Source organism: Orcinus orca, chromosome X, assembly GCF_937001465.1.
Source record: "Orcinus orca chromosome X, mOrcOrc1.1, whole genome shotgun sequence".
In the NCBI taxonomy this organism is placed as follows: Eukaryota; Metazoa; Chordata; class Mammalia; order Artiodactyla; family Delphinidae; genus Orcinus; species Orcinus orca.
In genome coordinates this window covers 111,325,197-111,342,677 of record NC_064580.1, presented here as the reverse complement: position 1 = coordinate 111,342,677, position 17,481 = coordinate 111,325,197, and the positions used below count along the sequence as shown (strand labels likewise).

Genomic DNA, 17,481 nt, shown 5'->3' with positions numbered 1-17,481 from the left:
TAACAGTCTACAACTTCTGTCAAAGTTAAGCCTAACTGGAAGAAATTGAGAGGCATGGGTAGTAGGATGAGTTTGAGATGCAATGGTCAGATCTGGATGTCCAGCACTGGGTATAGAACCAACATGAAAACTGAGCATAGGCTGCCCTGAGGCTTCTGGAAGTCTCTGTGCACAAAGTCAAGAAACTGGGATCACTGATGATATCCAACAAGTCTTCCTGTGGGGAAGTTGCAGAGGGGTTCTTCCAAAAAAACTCAAAGTCATTGTGTGAGGAGCAGTGTATCTGGCCATTAGGTTCACTACAGCAAATGCCAGACAGTGGATTGAGGAAAACGAATAGCAACTCTCATTGCATAACTTGCTTATGTTATATAGATGGACTGTAAATTCCCAAATATGACAGATCGTCAGTGTAGGATCAGGATTATAATTTGTGACCACAAAACTGAGTAAGATTGTTTTATGCAGTGATTAAAGTCAGAAGTTGGTGGACCCCTGGTTTTTGTCCTTTACATATTGTAGTTCCCATATTCATAAATGTTCTTTCCTGTTTACTCCCAACAGGCCAACTAGTACTACTTTCAAAATACCTTTTAAAAAATTTCTGTGATTTCTGGATTGATCCTAATTGCCAGTGTGATCATCTGAATGAGGTTAATTGAATCAGAGTAACCAAATCTCACAATTACCAACCCATTGTTATTCAACTGAATATTTTGTAATTGCCTAATTAGTGCAACATAGGATGGTAGTCCTTTGGAGAATTTAGAGCTGAGCAAGATAGGATTCCTGACATAAAAGCAAAGTTTCTAGATGATTTTACTAGAAAGCAGAATCGAATAATACAAAGTAAAGGAGGTAAACCATAACTTGGGATTTCAAAGAATCACAGCTAGTTGAGAAATGTTTGAAAAAAATATATAGCATTTCTGGTTAATCTTGAAAGATAGGTTATAATTTGCCAGATGCTGGTAAGGTAGAGAAAAGTTTCTCTAGAGACAAAGGGAGCAGCAAACACAAAGACACACAAGTGGGAAAGAAGAGTGAGATTCGCTAAATGCAACTGGATATTTTTAAATGATTGATTAGTTGGCGGTAAGCACGTGATATACGGGAAATATTGTATTCACAGTATAGAAGATCTAAAGGGATATAAAATTCTATGCTTGAATCAAGCCAGGTCTCCAGAAGGCTGTATATCAAGAGATCTCTGTTTTCTTAGTGTCTCACTGGAGCCACCCCTTCTACCCAATTTGCGTTTTAATGTTCTGGCCTCTGCTGTTTTCAAAGTATGTGATAAGAAACAGCTAAAGGAAAGCTGGAGAAGTACTGACAAGTATATCATTCTGTATACAACTCGCTGCCTCTTATGAACCCCATAAGAGCAATTTATTTGGAACTGAATTCTAGAGAAAAATGTGTTTCACCTGAAAAACTTGTGTGAGTTATTTGTTTTGAGAATTAAATCCACCTTCCTTTTTTGTTTTGACTGCCAGAAAGTTCGTATCTAAACTTGAGGTTTAATTACAGCAAGTATATTTTGCTTTATGGTCTACATAGAATGTTATTTTAAAATTCATTAATTCAACACATGTTTATTGAGTACCTACTGTATGCCCAGTGCTAAGTATACAGTGGTGAATGAAACAGATATAAACCCTGCCCTCAAGGAGCTTATAGTCAAGTGGGAGAGTCAGACAATAAATAGGTAAATCAACAAATTAATATGTGTAATTTGTATTTGTTTTGGTCCCGATTCCCTTTTTTTAAAAAAATTATTCATTCATTTATTTATTTTTGGTTGCATTGGGTCTTTGTTGCTGTGCGCGGGCTGTCTCTAGTTGCGGCGAGTGGGGGCTACTCTTCATTGCGGTGTGCGGGCTTCTCAGTGCAGTGGCTTCTCTTGTTGTGGAGCACGGGCTCTAGATGCACGGGCTTCAGTAGTTGTGGCACGCGGGCTCAGTAGTTGTGGCTCGCGTGCTCTAGAGCGCAGGCTCAGTAGTTGCGGCGCATGGGCTTAGTTGCTCCATGGCCTGTGGGATCTTCCCGGACCAGGGCTCGAACCCATGTCCCCTGCATTGGCAGGCGGATTCTTAACCACTGCTCCACCAGGGAAGTCCCCGATTCCCTTTTTATATTTATCATTAACTTACTAAGTGTGTTCTTATTGTAAACTCCTTTGTGGAATTAGATAGAGCATAAATAAATGTATAAATAAATAACATTAAAATGTTGCATTGGGAAAATACTTCATTTTTTTTTTTTATTTTTTGCGGTACGCGGGCCTCTCACTGTTGTGGCCTCTCCCGTCGCGGAGCACAGGCTCCGGACGTGCAGGCCCAGTGGCCATGGCTCACGGGCCCAGCTGCTCTGCGGCACGTGGGATCCTCCCGGACTGGGGCATGAACCCGTGTCCCCTGCGTCGGCAGGCGGACTCCCAACCACTGCGCCACCAGGGAAGCCCAATACTTCATCTTTTAAGTGAATTTTTAAGTGAATGGACTCAATTTAGGGGGATTTTTTTTTCTTGAACTAGCAGGTGCATAGCTAAATCAGCTGATAAAATGGAATTTCCAAAGTTAAGAACTTCTGTTTTTAAAGCAGTAGAGAACAGAGAAAAGCTATTTCTTCATGTACGCTGTCAACTCTTGAGGCAATCCCTGGAAGAGAACCACAGACAAAAGAATAATTTCACACTATAAGGTCTAGTCCCATTACGACATTTTCTACATAAGTGATTTCTATGCTTCTGCCAATGGTACACTCGTTACAATCAAGTCCTGGATAAAGGATTCGCCCAGTCCTCTTGAATCATTAAAATATGCGTAGCAAAGTGTTCTTCAAAACAGATATACAATCAGGTGTACAAATCACAGTTTTTAAAGGTTCTCTTCAGTCATAAGCTAAAATGAGCATGGTTATGACCAGGGATTCACATTTAAAAGAAGTATTTTTGTGAGGCTGTAGTGGGTAAACTGAAACAAAGTAGACCTGGCTTCTACCCTGTGGGACTTACCACTTAGTGGGGGGCAAAATCCAGAGAAGTAGACACCCAGAAAGTAGAGTATGGTAAGTACTCAGGAGGGCTATAAGCAAAAAGCTACAGTAGTGGCACAGAGCAAGGAAATGTTAAGTCTCACTGGATGGATCAGGTAAATTTTATGAAGAGGTAGCATTTGACCTGGACCTTGGAAAATGATTATCATTTTGGTAAACATAGCATGTGGGGAAGGGCATTAGGAGTAGAGGGAACAGCAAGAACAAAGGAAGGAAGGTATAAAAGTTTAAGCACTGTCGGGTAGTCCAGGGTTTTTAGAATAGAGACTGAGGGAAGGATGCCATGGGATATAAAGGGTGCCGATTTTGATGGATCAGAATAACTGAGGACCTTGAATGTGGTGCTAGGGAGTTTGGATTTTGAGAGGAAATAATAAATACTCTTAATAAAGAAATAAATAATGGCCATTTAAGAAATATGGGGCCTCCCTATAGATATCATGTCAGTCTAATCCATTATCAGTATCTTTATCGGGTTGCTGTTTTGGTGTTAGCTCAGTGAGAGAATAAAATACAAAAGCCACAAAAGGAGAGATTCAAATCTCCTGAAACTTGGGGCAACTAAGTACTTAGCAGTTGTGACGAAGTGCTGGTTTGCAGGAGGGGGCCTAGATTTAGAGTGCAAGGTGTTTGGAAATACACACCGTATGTTTGGATGCCTTCAGCCTATAGCCTTGGAGATGTAAAGATAATACACACGTGTATAGAAGAGCCAGGAAGGATTGTAAGAAGCTGTGGTGAAAGTAGAAATGTACAACCCCAGAGAAATAAGAAGACTGTACATTATGTTGGAATGCCTGGCCATCCTGGTGGGAGCTCCTGATAAAATTTTGTGTGATGGGGCTTCCCTGGTGGCGCAGTGGTTGAGAGTCCACCTGCCGATGCAGGGGACATGGGTTCATGCCCCGGTCTGGGAAGATCCCACATGTTGCAGAGCGGCTGGGTCCGTGAGCCATGGCCGCTGAGCCTGCGCGTCCGGAGCCTGTGCTCCGCAACGGGAGAGGCCACAGCAGGGAGAGGCCTGTGTACTGCAAAAAAAAAAAAAAAAAAAAAAAATTTGTGTGATGGTCTTTAGCCAGTGCGTCCTCGTGAGGGCTCTGAACAAGTTTTGTCTTGTTTTGTTTTTACCAGGGCTGACTGAGCCTGATCTTGGCAGTCCTGTATCAGGAGCTAGTATGAACCTTGTACAGTTGCCCATAGAATGTAATGGGGGAGGCCCTGAAAGGCCAACTTGACAAAACCTATCATTCTCCATGTGCATCCTGGTCAGAAAGAAGCTAGTCAGCTAGTCACGTGCTCCATTCAAGGGCAAGTTCCCAGTGGGAGTAACTCATGCTTCTGTCACAGTAGTTTTCAGATCTTTATTAACAGTGACACCCTTCTGAACAAAATTACTCTGCACCTGAATATATATCACATGGACAAAAGTGGGGCTTTTTCAGTTGAAGCGGGGGAGTGCTCAGCCCACCTACTCATATGAGCCACTCTGTGAAACCAGAGTTCTGAGGAAAACAGACGCCTTCCGGACACCTGGAAAGGTCACTGGGAAGGAATATGATGTCGAGTGAGAGGGAAAGTTTTGGAATTTTGGTCTAGTAGGATAGGGTCAACCGTGATGGGAGAGTCAGTGTGAACCCTGAGAAATCAGAGGCAGCAGGGAGCTACCCACACCCGGCGGAGTGGATGGGAGAGGAGGTGACGATTGATGAGGGTCTGGTACAAGTGCTGACGGTGTCACGGGCCACTGTGGGACCTGACGTTACACTTTCCCCATAGCTCAGAAGCTTCTGTTTCGTTATGTTCCATCTTCATCCTGTACCCTGCCTGCCCACCCCCAACCATTGCCCAATCCACTAAATTTTTTTCTGCTGACTTCATTTCTTACCTCTTTACCCCAACCCTGAAAATATCCTCAACTTCTTTGACAGCAGGAAGCCTGAGTGCTTCCTGAAAATTCACAGTTTAATACCCTTCCCTCTTTTCCTCGGGTTGTATGGTTATTACTTCTCCATCTTCAATTACCCTTCCTCATAGGGCTGCTTTATTGTTTCCCTCATTATGTAGACATCTCTGTTTCCAGGCTCTATTGGGAACATATCTTCGGGTGAATTAAAACCATTTATCTGTCCCTTGGCCCTTGTTATCCTGCATGTGTCACCTGCCTTCTTTAAAACCTTATTTTGTGGCGTCTCTGATTAGCACTTAGAACCTACTTAGCAATACCTGTGCAGAGGACATTTGGGAGGAAGGATGGTTATGATTCACTTGTGTGGCAACTGAGGGGCCCCTTGTTTTCCTTCCTGCCTTCATTCTGACCAAATGCCTCAGGCTCAGCCTTGATGTGGGGTGACAGTTTCCATTGAGATTCTCTTCCGCTCTCACTTTTCGCTGTTCAGCAAGGATTTTCATAGCTCTGCAGGGGCTGCTGTCTTGCCCTTGAAATTTCCCATACTCTGGATGCAGGGGACTTGGCCCTGGGTCAGGACCCTCCCCCTGCAGTAATGTATACTATTAAACAAATGGCACTGAGAGCAATGTTCTCTCCCCAAGTCAAAATGCTCCCTTTTAGGTAAAATTTGAGCCTGCTGCTGGCAGTTAGGAGCCAGAATGGCAAAGGGAAATACAATGTAAAAGCAATATGAGCTTGAATGAAATTATGATAAGTGTCAGATGGCATCATTACCAGCATCCCCATAGGCAAACATTAGGGAAGCTCTGTCATATAATGCTGAAACAGAATTCCAGTAGTGGAAGGAGCAGTAGCGTTCCAAACTGGGGTGTGAAATAAACACATTAACTCTTTGAGGTCCTTTGGGAGCCACAGATGTGGAATGAGTGGCCACAATTTGTATGTTGATTAGATGAATGAATAAAGCTCTGGAATGTTATATATTTCTAGAATATTAATATTATATATTAATGACTTTTTATATATATATAGTGTGTGTGCATGTGTGTGTCTTCTCTTTGAATCTTAAGAAAGGAAGGTATATTAATGTCCCTTTTATTTTCAATATTCAGAGAATCAGGTGCTACACACAAATGAATTTCCAGATAACTGAAACTGTACTCATTTGAAATGTGAAACTGGTTTTATTTTTTTTAATTAAAATTTTTTTTATTTTTTAAAATTTATTTACTTTTGGCTGCGTTGGGTCTTCGTTGCTGCGCATAGGCTTTTCTCTAGTTGTGGCGAGCGGGGGCTGCTCTTCGTTGCAGTGCGCGGGCTCCTTATTGCGGTGGCTTCTCTTGTTGTGGAGCACAGGCTCTAGGCACGCAGGCTTCAGTAGTTGTGGCACACGGGCTCAGTAGTTGTGGCTCGCGGGCTTAGTTGCTCTGCGGCATGTGGGATCTTCCTGGACCAGGGCTCGAACCCGTGTCCCCTGCATTGGCAGGTGGATTCTCAACCACTGCACCACCAGGGAAGCCCCTGAAACTGGTTTTAACGTGACCACTTTGGGGAGATAAGTTTCCCAATTTAGAAATTAGATTAATGTTACCCTACTTTATTAAACTGAATACACCAAATCTATACTGCTTCTTGATTGTTCAGTTTACCATTTTCAGTAATTATGGTATTTTCTTTTTATTGGGAGAGACTTTATTAAGAAAGTGGCATTTGTATCTGGGATTTGTATGATGGTTAGAAATTTGCCACACATGGAAGACGATAGGCAATACAGGTAGAAGGGATAACATGATCAACAACACAGAAGAATGGAAATGTATATCTTGTTTAGAGAAGAGTGAGCAGTCTAATGTAAATAGAGTACAGGTATATATAACCCCTAACATAGCTAGGGGATGAGATACCAGTGGAAGAAACCAGAAAGTTGTGATTAAATTGTATGAGACTTTGGAAGTCATTATAAAAAGTATGAATTTCAACCAACATACAATGGTGAGTTATCAAAGGCTTTTAAGCAGGGGAGTGATGTGTCCTCCTTGAGGTCATATTTCTGTCTTTATGTCTGTATCAGAACCTGCATTAAGGAATGGTTGGAGAGATGCTTAATAACCCTGCAGCTTCCTTCAGTCCTTCCCCTGATGGCCATTTCCGCCACCTAATGAAACAGGCTATGCAAATATCAATAGTTTCAAGCCACTTTCCAACCAGATTATTGTCCCCACATCCCTCCAAAATAGAAATTCTGAAGTTACCTCTGCTCTGTGTTTATATCTCCATGTATCTCAGTATCGAAAAAGTGTTTACTACATGCCAGGCATTGCATTCTTCTATACTTTATATACATTTTCCCATTTTAATTATTCAACAATCCCATGAAGATGACGCTATTGTTATCTCCCCATTTGAAAGAGGAGGAAATTGAGGCTCAGAGAAGTTAAATAACTCATCAGTGGTCACAAGGCTAGTAGGTGGCAGAGCCAGTACCCAAGTCTGTCTGACTCCAAAGCCCATGCTGTCTTGCAGCTCTGGCTAAAGGTGACATGGATTTCAGGCATTGGTAGTGGGGCCAGAGAAGAGGGGTGAAATTTGAGATTATGTAGGAAGAAAGAATTAATGTTCTTTCAAAATATCCAGAAATTCATTAAAGCAGTTCTGGTAGGACTGTGTTATGAACCTTTGGTGATACTTATTTTTGCACAGAAAGCATTTAGAAAAAAAGCACCTGTTGAAGTCATTCAGTTGAGAGGTTGTTTTGAAAGTACTAGGAAGAAATTGGCTATTATGTGACTTCATTCAGCCTCTGTGTGTGTGTGTGTGTGTGTGTGTGTGTGTGTGTGTGTAGCCAGTTTAGTCAGCCACTATTATTACTTACTGTGTGTATCCAACAGTAATGAGACATAAATTATTTTAAAAACTATTTTGTTCATGAGAAGGTATTTTATTTTAAATATAGCAGTGTGTACATGTCAATCCTAAACTCCTAATCTATCCCTCCCCTCCCTTCCCCCCGGTACCATAAGTTCGTTCTCTAAGTCTGTGAGTCTGTTTCTGTTTTGTAAATAAGCTCATTTATTGTTTAAATTACTAATTAATTCATTGTCACCCATCTCTATTTGTCTTACTCTGTAAGTTTGTGGTCCTCTTTTTTCCTTATCAAACCTCATATGTTTCCAGATGTTAGTGTTTCCAGAATTCTTTCATACACATTTTTCTATTTGAATTGTACATAGTCATGTAAATAAACTAGGCACAGAAGACATTTAATGGCTTTCCCAAGGCAACGTAGATAATTAATGGTTGAGCCAGACTAGAAGTTGTAGTTCCTGACTTCTCCTTCAGTGTTCTCTACTTATCCATAGTCACCGTGTTATCCCCAGCACAGTATGTGGACATAGCCATTGCTCACTCCATGTTTGTCCAATGGAGAAATGAATAAATAGGTAGAAGAATAAATAGTAACTAATATTAGCATTGAGTTATGAAAGAATTGGTATTAAATTGCTGGTAATTAATGATTCCCAATGGCTGCTCAAAATCAATCCTTTATTTTAATGACACACTAAGGATAATTCAAATGAACCATTGTAGTTAACTTCGCTGAGGGTAAACTAGAGCTCTACTGATTTTGCAGTAGCTTCCAGGGATCCTGGTGGTGGTGGTTAAAAGTCATTCTTTTGATAAAAAGTAATTACATTTGGTTACCTAAGAAGGGTGATTTGTGGTCTAGAAAGAACCGTAGATCAGAGAAGTTAGGTTCAAATCCCTGCTCTGCATTTATTAAACATTCTGACCTTAGGGAAAGTATATAACATTCTGAACCTCAATTTGTACATTGATAAGATAAGGATAATAATATAGGCATCCATAGGGTTGCTGTGAAAAGCAATTGAGAAAATATACATGTGGATTTTCTTTGTGAACTATAATGTACTATTCAAATGCTATTTGGGGATTTTGTTATTATTTGATGTTTTAGATAAGATGAAAGAATGTTCAGTAACAGCTACATTGCCAAGGAAACCGTATAACTCCAGTCAGAGAGGTACTGCTGCAAAGATGACCAGCCAACATTCCATTGTGTTCTGACAAAGAAAAATTTGGAAATAAGTAATGACTCATTGTTACCAGGCTTACAAAAGGGAATGTTTCTGTAAGGCAGACATCTCTTTTTTAAATTCGCGGTTAGGGGCATTGCTTGAAATGGCTCTGTGGTGAGCTGATTGAATGTGGATTTCTGGGAGGATGACCCATTTTCCACTTAGGTATCACTTTCTGAAATATGACGGCTTTGTCTGAAAAGCTCTGAAGGAGTTTGGCTGTGATATATCTAACTTCCTTACATGTGTGAAAATCCACAACAGTCAAGTCCAAGTGCCAGTAGAAATGTATTTGTGTTGAATTTTTCCGTTGTGCCAGATTGCCCAAATGCACCCTATTGGAAAACAAACTCACCATCTTCTATCCCAAACCAGCTCCTTTTCTTGGTTTTCTCATGACTGTATCCAGCAGTCTGCCAGGTGCATTTTGATTCTGTCTTTCTCTTCTTCCCTAGTCACCGAGTCTGGTGACTGTCATTTGACAATGTCTTGTATGTAGATTTCCTCCTTTCAGTAGTCACCACTTCATGCCGTCATTGTCTATATGCCTCCAGCCTCTGTCACCTCAGTTCAGCTGGCCCCCCTCCAGATGACTCTGCCTAAACCACTTATCAAGGCCGCAATCTGTCCCAGACCTTCCTGTGGACTTGAGTCAGTCTTTTTCTCATGCTTTCGAAGCCACCCACTGTGGCTTTATTCAGAAATTCCCTTGCCTTGGGAAGCATCTTCCTTTCTCTTATCCCTCCCCAGCAATACCCCGTTCTTTCATGGTGCAGCTTGATAAACATGTCCTCATGTATGAAGCTTGGAGGCTTATATCCCAGGCTCAGATCATGGCTTTACCACTCCAGGATGAGTTCTCTCATGTGTTCTGTGACCTTGGGCATGTTATCTATCCTCTTAGGACCTCAGTTTCCTAACCTGGAAAATGGTGACAGCTCTGTGCTGTAGGTACTATTATTCCTGTGAGGAGGAAATAAGCTGTAATGCATGAAAGACTTACCACATGCCTGGCATATAGTAATCGCCCAACATAAGGTAGCTGTTTTCACTGTGATTACCTCTAACAGAGAAGAGGGAACCCCCCTCTGAATTTTTTTTTTCTTCTTTTTTTTTTTGCGGTACGAGGGCCTCTCACTGCTGTGGCCTCTCCCGCTGCGGAGCACAGGCTCCGGACGCGCAGGCTCAGCGGCCATGGCTCATGGGCCCAGCCGCTCCGCGGCATGTGGGATCTTCCTGGACCGGGGCACGAACCCATGTCCCCTGCATCGGCAGGCGGACTCTCAACCACTGCGCCACCAGGGAAGCCCACCCCTCTGAATTTTGAAAGAACTGTGTGCCACTCTCGGGGGATTTATCTCATACTGGTTTGTAAGTATTTTTTCATGTGTTCCCTCCTTAAGGACTCCTTGGGGTTGGGGAACTATGTGGTATTTCTATGTGAAGTGCCTGCGTGGCAGGCATTCAGTAAATGTTTGCCGAAGGTGTGGGGTGGTCCTGGGAAACTGGCCAGGGTCCTGCGCAGTCTCCTTCCTCTGCCTTGTTTCAGGAATAAGCAAGTGTGTGCTCTGCATGAGAGGCGTCTAGGTTTCTTACAGCCCTCCTGTTAGCCCCACTAGTTTTCAAAGTAGCTAAGGGAGATCCTCTTCCCGGGCCTGAGTGCCCAATATGTGGCTTGAACTACTCACTCTCTAGGGAGGATTGCTGCCCTTGTCATCCCCACCGCCCCCATTCTGGGCCCCCTCCCAGGGGCACAGGTCCAGAGCTGATTGCTTCTCTCCCCTTGTCATCTGCTTGATCCCCTGTGGATCTTTCTTATAGCTTTGGTTGTGTACAAAAATCTTTCTGCCAGTCTCCAGTTAGTCTTCAGGGAGAATTATTCTACATATAGATGTCTTTTTGAAGTGTTCGGGGGGTGGGGGTGAACTCTGCATCCTCCTACTCTGTCATCTTGGTCTCCCCTGGAATGAAGGATACTTTAAAGAAGGAGGCCGTCACCCCTCCTTTTCAGTATGTGTGATGATGGCATTGTATGCAATGAAATTAGACATATATTCCCAGCATGGTTGCAAAAGAATGGGGAAAGACCGTGGCTTTTTGTATGTGAGAAAAACCATATTGTAAAGGCATTCAGACAACTCTTTAATAATTCTTACTGAGCTAGCATTGGTTGAGAATCTGGTCCCCAGGCCAGTTAATACTACTGTGTTCTACTCTTTTTTTTCCTACATCTTTATTGGGGTATAAATGCTTTACAACGTTGTGTTAGTTTCTGCTGTACAACAAAGTGAGTGAATCAGCTGTATGTATACATATATCCCCTTTCCTGTTAACATGCTTCAGATTTCTTAGAAGTTTTTCATTCTTATCATGTTTGTTCACATGATAGAAATAACTAACATAAAATAGAAAATAGTTGCATATTTAGTTGAATATTTTAGATAATCTGAGGTCCCTATGCTTTTTTCCTCTTCAGGATGGTCTGACTTAACTCTCCAGAGAAGTGCGCAAATCCTGGCCTGTTTCCTGAGCATTTTCTGAAACGGCGAGAGAGGATGTTAAAGTAAGTGCCCTCCTCCTTGCCTCTGCCCCAGCTGTGTATAATGGGGAAGGGGTGGAGATCACCCCATGACATGATTGGCGAGCATTCTCACTCTCTAGGCTCAGAGGCCGTGTTGATGATGGTGATGCTTGGAGGCCAGGAGGGAGGAATTACGTGAGAAGGGGGTAGAAAAGTGACAAGGCCAGTGAAGCTCAAGGAGCCTCACCACAGTGCCTTGCACGACTAGATGAGCTGTCCTCCGAGTCCCTTTCTTTTTCTCCGGGCCCACACTTCATCCAGAGCCCAGATGGCAGGCACTCTGTTGATCTACGTGCATGTGAGAAAATCGCACTCATCTTATTAGAGTACCATTACTTCTAATGCGAGGGAAGTGGTGATGTTCAAATAAGCAGGTTTGGGAAATTCAGGTGAGGGATTGAGTTGAGGGAGTACAGTAATAGGTAGTACTCTTAAATGAGAAGAGAAAGATGACTTAAATCATGTGGCCTGCTTTCACCTGTCTGGAATTTGAGTCGGTTGCCAATGTCAGTGACCATACCTCACAAAAGGCCCCACCTGTATTTTTCTCTTGGCCTAATGTTCTGCACACAGTGGGTGCTTGATATTGATTGCTGACTGCCTGGTCAATTTCACCAGAAGGCAGTTCTATGATCTGAGCTTCTATTGTAACCAGCTACAATGGGTTTGATTCTCTCTGGAATAGTGGCTGCAATCAATGTGTGAACTGATGGTGTACCCTCCTCCTGAGATAAAATTGATGACAACCATGCTGTGTTCCAGGGAAAAGTGAATGCAGGGAAAGCCACGGAACTATGGTATTTTTCCCTCAAGTGCTTCTTTACACATGAATTAACCAGGAAAGATGGTACCTAAAAAGAAAGTCATCCACTGATGCCCAGTGAAAAGCATTATATCGTGGAACTGTTTCAAACTCTTTAGTTCTTTTTGTTGTTGTTAAGAAGAATGAAATCCTGACAAATGAGAGGGAATGCAGTTGGGTTTGTCCCAATTTTATGTAGAGTATCAAATTAGGTTTTGAGTATTTGCAGAGCGATAGCTCAAGATTGATGGCTGGAAATCTGATAATCCATAAACGTGACCCAGCACAATATTGTCCTAATTTGCTTTGTGATGATTAATTCAACTATTTTCTGCTTTCGTGGCAGTGAATATACAGTGTGGTACAAATAATGCCCCGTAAACAAATCCTGAGCTTCTTTAATCTTTGCAAATATCTTAAGATGACCTTTTCTCTGAGTGTCCTTTAGTAGGTTCTAGGATAGAGCACAAAAGCGTGTATGGAAAGCCATGGAAGGAGGAAGAGTCCAATCAAAGAGGATAATGGTCCACTGGACCCAGTGTTCATTCCAGGAGTTCCATTTTTCTGTGATAATTTAGATGCAGTTTTGATGGTTTGTTGATAGTTTCTCCTTGGCCACAACGACTGCAATACTAGAAGTGAAATTCCACTATAGTGAAATATATTCAATCTTCCCATGTTTGATCTGACTCTGAAATTTTATTCCAGCAAATATAAGCAGTAATGATATCAACAGAAGAAGTTTGGATTGCTGGCTTGGCTGTGGTCTCGAATATCATCTAGGATATATGCTCACTTATTAGGCTTCACAACCTCTCTCAGAGCAGTGGTTTGGAGCACGACCACACTGAAAAGCTAAGAAAGCCAGCCTTAAATCTTCTCCTCACACATAGACCCACAGAATGTTGCTCACAACTTAACAGAGATTACAGATCTTTTAAAATTTAGACATCAGAGGTCCATGTTAGAGAATCTCCATCATAGAAGCCAGAGGAGAGTAGTGGCAGTTTAATTACAGACGAAGCGATTTTAAAACATTAAAAGTATTTAGCTAAAATAGAAGTGATAGGCTTCCCTGGTGGCGCAGTGGTCGGGAGTCCGCCTGCCGATGCAGGGGACGCGGGTTCGTGCCCCGGCCCGGGAAGATCCCACGTGGCGCGGGGCGGCTGGGCCCGTGAGGCATGGCCGCTGAGCCTGCGCGTCCGGAGCCTGTGCTCCGCAGCGGGAGAGGCCACAGCAGTGAGAGGCCCGCGTACCGCAAAAAAAAAAAAAAACAAACTAAAATAGAAGTGATAAACTCTGAAATAATGCAGCCAGAGGAGCAGTCACCATATAGGAATCTCTTCCTTCCCCCACCCCTGCCCCATGTTTCTTAGTTTAGCAGCCAATGTTCTATTTCAGTATTTTAGGACTCTCCTGTTTTATGAGCATCCTATTAATTAGCCGTGTGGTTTCTATAAAATTGTTCCCATAATATTGGTGGTAGCTATTTGTGGCTGCCAGAAACCCCGGACTTTTATGAAATATCCTTACACAAAGAAAGGGCAACATAATAAGTACCAGATGATATGTGGTCATGGGGAAACTGAGATTGACAGTAGACATTAATAGAAATGGGTTCAAGATCCCAGTCCTAATTTAGCACAAAGGGACTGAAAAAATGTAACATATCAATAAAAAGGACATGTTGTGAAGTTTCATAATTTCAGTCTTTGTCTTGGTAGGCCAAGGATTTAGTCCTACAAGGATATTAAAGTTCCTTTAAGTATCATTTTGTGAAGACCTGGATCTATTTTTTCCTTCTTTTGCTTTGATGAAACCCTTTTGGCCACATTGCCTAATTGTGAAGAGTAATTATAGATTCCAGTGTAAAAGAAGAAAAGTAAAATATTTGGAAATCAACGAAGGAAGGTTACTTGAAGCATCTAAAGTTTAGATAGTTGAGATGGCCCAGAAGAATCCTCACAGGTGGGATGCTGCTCTGAATGCTACTCAGCAGCCTTTTATGTCTCTAGATCACCTTACCTGAACTTCTAGACCTAATGGATTTCTACCTTGTCTGAATCAAAACACATTCTCCCTCTGGGAGACAGTAGAGTGTAAAGTTGAAAAGCATGGGCTTTGGGATCAGGCTGTATTCAATTCCCAGTTCCACCATTTACTGGGTGAACTTGGGGCACTTCAACTACTCTGTGTATCAGTTTCCTCTCCTGTAAAATAGGAATAGTAGTCATATCCATGCGGTAGAATTATTGGGAAGATTAATCACTTAAACTCAACATATAAGTACCCAAGAAAAGTTACTGATTGTCACTATCACCCTATTAGCTCTTTGTTTTTAGTCAGTATATTGGGTTGTAATGATGCACCTAAGAGATCCTGAGTTCACGGAAGGCAGGAGCAGTGACTTATGAATGCTTATAGTCATTGTGACACCTAGCACAGTGTCTCAGAAGAAGTAGGCACAGGCGTACAGAAAACTGACAAATGAACTCTTGAAACATTTTCAGCAACAGTAGTTTTTGGTTTAAGTATCATTTATCCAGCACTTTAATTAAGCTCAATCCCTGTCCCTTATGTATTAGCAAAACCTTTTTATAATGATTGAAAATCTCATGTACGGCAAACATGTCTTGTGTGTTGGAACTCTATATTTTCAGTTGGCTATGTTCCGACTTGGGAGCTAAGAGCGATATCCCCCACCCCCTACCAGTTCTTTTTACATTTCATGGTTCAAGTTGTGAAACTGAGGGCACACCTCCTGCATTTTTCCTGGTCACTTCAAATTCCATCAATACTGCTCCATCTGGCAGAGTTCTGTGGTGGTGTGGGCTAAGAAAAAAAGTTCTATTCATCTTCTTTTCCTGTCCAGGCAATTATTGACCTTCTTTCATTCCTTCTCTTTGATGGTATTTAACCTTGTCCTCCACATGGTTCGCTGTCTGATTTCTGATTTTTTAACAGGCACTTAGTACTGCTGCTTCTCAACACTTTCGGCACTTCAGTGATTGCCAAGTTAGTTCAGCTTTTTCCTAATTTGGACTTTTAACAGCCTTCCTTTTAGACTCTAAGGTTTGCGAGAATTGTGGCTCTGCACACAATTTGAGTAAACTTAATGCAACAAACCAATCCTAAATGCTTGAATTTGATCAAGTCAGTGAAACTCTTTTTTTCTTCTTTTTTTTAAGTTCACCTCCTGATTCCAAGTTGTCAATTAGACTCAGTTTTGAGCCAAGTTTTTGGGTCTTTTTTCTGGGGGGGGGGGAGTATTGGGTGGTGTGTGAATAACAGAGAGTACTGTGAATGTTTACACATATAAAATAAATATTTTTAGATAACTTTAGGGTCTTACCCAAACTTCTATTGCTGAGACTAGTTATTTTTTTAATAAGTTCGTCTCCTTTTCTTAAATCCAGAATTATCCATGTAATACTTGACTCCTTAAAGGTATATTTCATGTTCACCTATGTTATTAATGGTGTCCTAGGCTGGGCAAATGATTTTTGTACTGAGACTTACAATCAGAGTTCATCATCCTATTTAAATTCATTAGTTACAAATATAGTAATAATAGCTAGCTATATATTGTCATTATGTATTAGACTGTGCTAGATACTTATTTAATCCTCACAACCATTGTAGAAACTGGGTATACTTATAATTCCCTTTTTACAGATAAGAAAATTTAGCTGTTAAATAACTTTCCCAAGGCTAAACAGCTTTAAGGCATCATAATTAGTATGAAATATAGATATGTAAATTGGCATTTAGTTGATTGGTCTTCCACTCTGTGAACATTAGCCATTGCTTGTGCTTTGGATAAATAACACTTTCTCTTTGCTTCCCTTGTGTTGTTCTTTATAAAATGAACACAAACACAAACAAGTGAACACGCAGCTCGCTCTCAGGATGACTTACTCCATTGCCTCCCTCAGTTTAGCTCTTGGGGCTTGTCCTTTTCACTCCCTTTGGCTTTGATACTGGAATGACCCAGACTTTGACTAGCCCTTGCCCATCATGGACTTTGGGGTCTAATTTTTCAACATATCTCTCTGACTCTTCATCACCTACTCCTACTCTACTGTGTATGTCCTGTATATATTCTTTTGGCTTTTCACCCATTGGTTAGCACCTCCTTTGGCTTTTGTCCTTCGTCCTCCAAAGTAATGACTTGGTAACAGTCCCAAGTCATTATCTACTAGAGAAAGGATATTCAGAAGTTCAGCCTCTCTGCTTTTGCCCATGTCGAGGAAAGAAAGGATTCCTTAGCTGAAGCTCAAGTAGAATGAGAACCAGAGAAAGGGATACTCTCTTCTGAAGATCTTTCTCTTCTGGGCAATTGTCATTACTCCAGGGTACATCCTCTCCCTTTTACTAGACTGCCTAGAAACAGTCCTCTGAACCAAGGCTAACCATATATTGGTACAATATGCAGAAAATGGTATAATTGTGTGGTTACCTACAACTTATATTAAAATATTATATTTTGCACAAAATCTAACATTTAGGTTTAATGCATCAGCATTTCATAGTGTTTCATAAAGAGAGCTGTGACTCTCAGCTATTCCACCGCCTGAAAACTTTTGATAACACCAGTCTTATAAGGAGAACCCTAGCCGAAATCTGGGCCAGAGATAATGTGACACAAGACAGAAATTTTTTGGTGGGCCTAAGGGAAAAGTTTAGATTCTAGGCATCAGGGTCCTGAGCACATCTAAACAGGGCACCATAGTCTGGAGCTTTAAGCCCTTGAAACATGAGGCTGCTGAGTGTCTGGAGTTAAGGCAGAAAACAACAAAGCCTAAATCTTTATCCGCATTTGATGTAGTCCTGGGCTGTCATCTTCAAGAGAGTGTTTCACAGGGGAGGCAACCAGGCAACAGACCCCTCCAGACACAAGATGAACAGAACTTAATGTGAGCCATGGGGTGATGGTCTAATGGCTGCCTTCTTGATTTCTGGCTGCATGCTTCTTTTTTTTTTTTTTTTTAAATGAACAGGTCACCTACCTCATTACTCTTCTCCCTCTTTAAAA

General features: G+C 41.7%; 1 long non-coding RNA gene across 1 annotated transcript in view; it reads left to right on the top strand.

Moving 5' to 3' along the window:
* Positions 1-17,481, top strand: part of LOC117196877 (uncharacterized) — a 119,250-nt gene that overhangs the window by 91,149 nt on the left and 10,620 nt on the right. Inside the window, exon 2 of the long non-coding RNA XR_007474800.1 lies at positions 11,540-11,626. This is a non-coding gene — a long non-coding RNA (uncharacterized LOC117196877). The remainder of the gene's footprint in view (positions 1-11,539; positions 11,627-17,481) is intronic.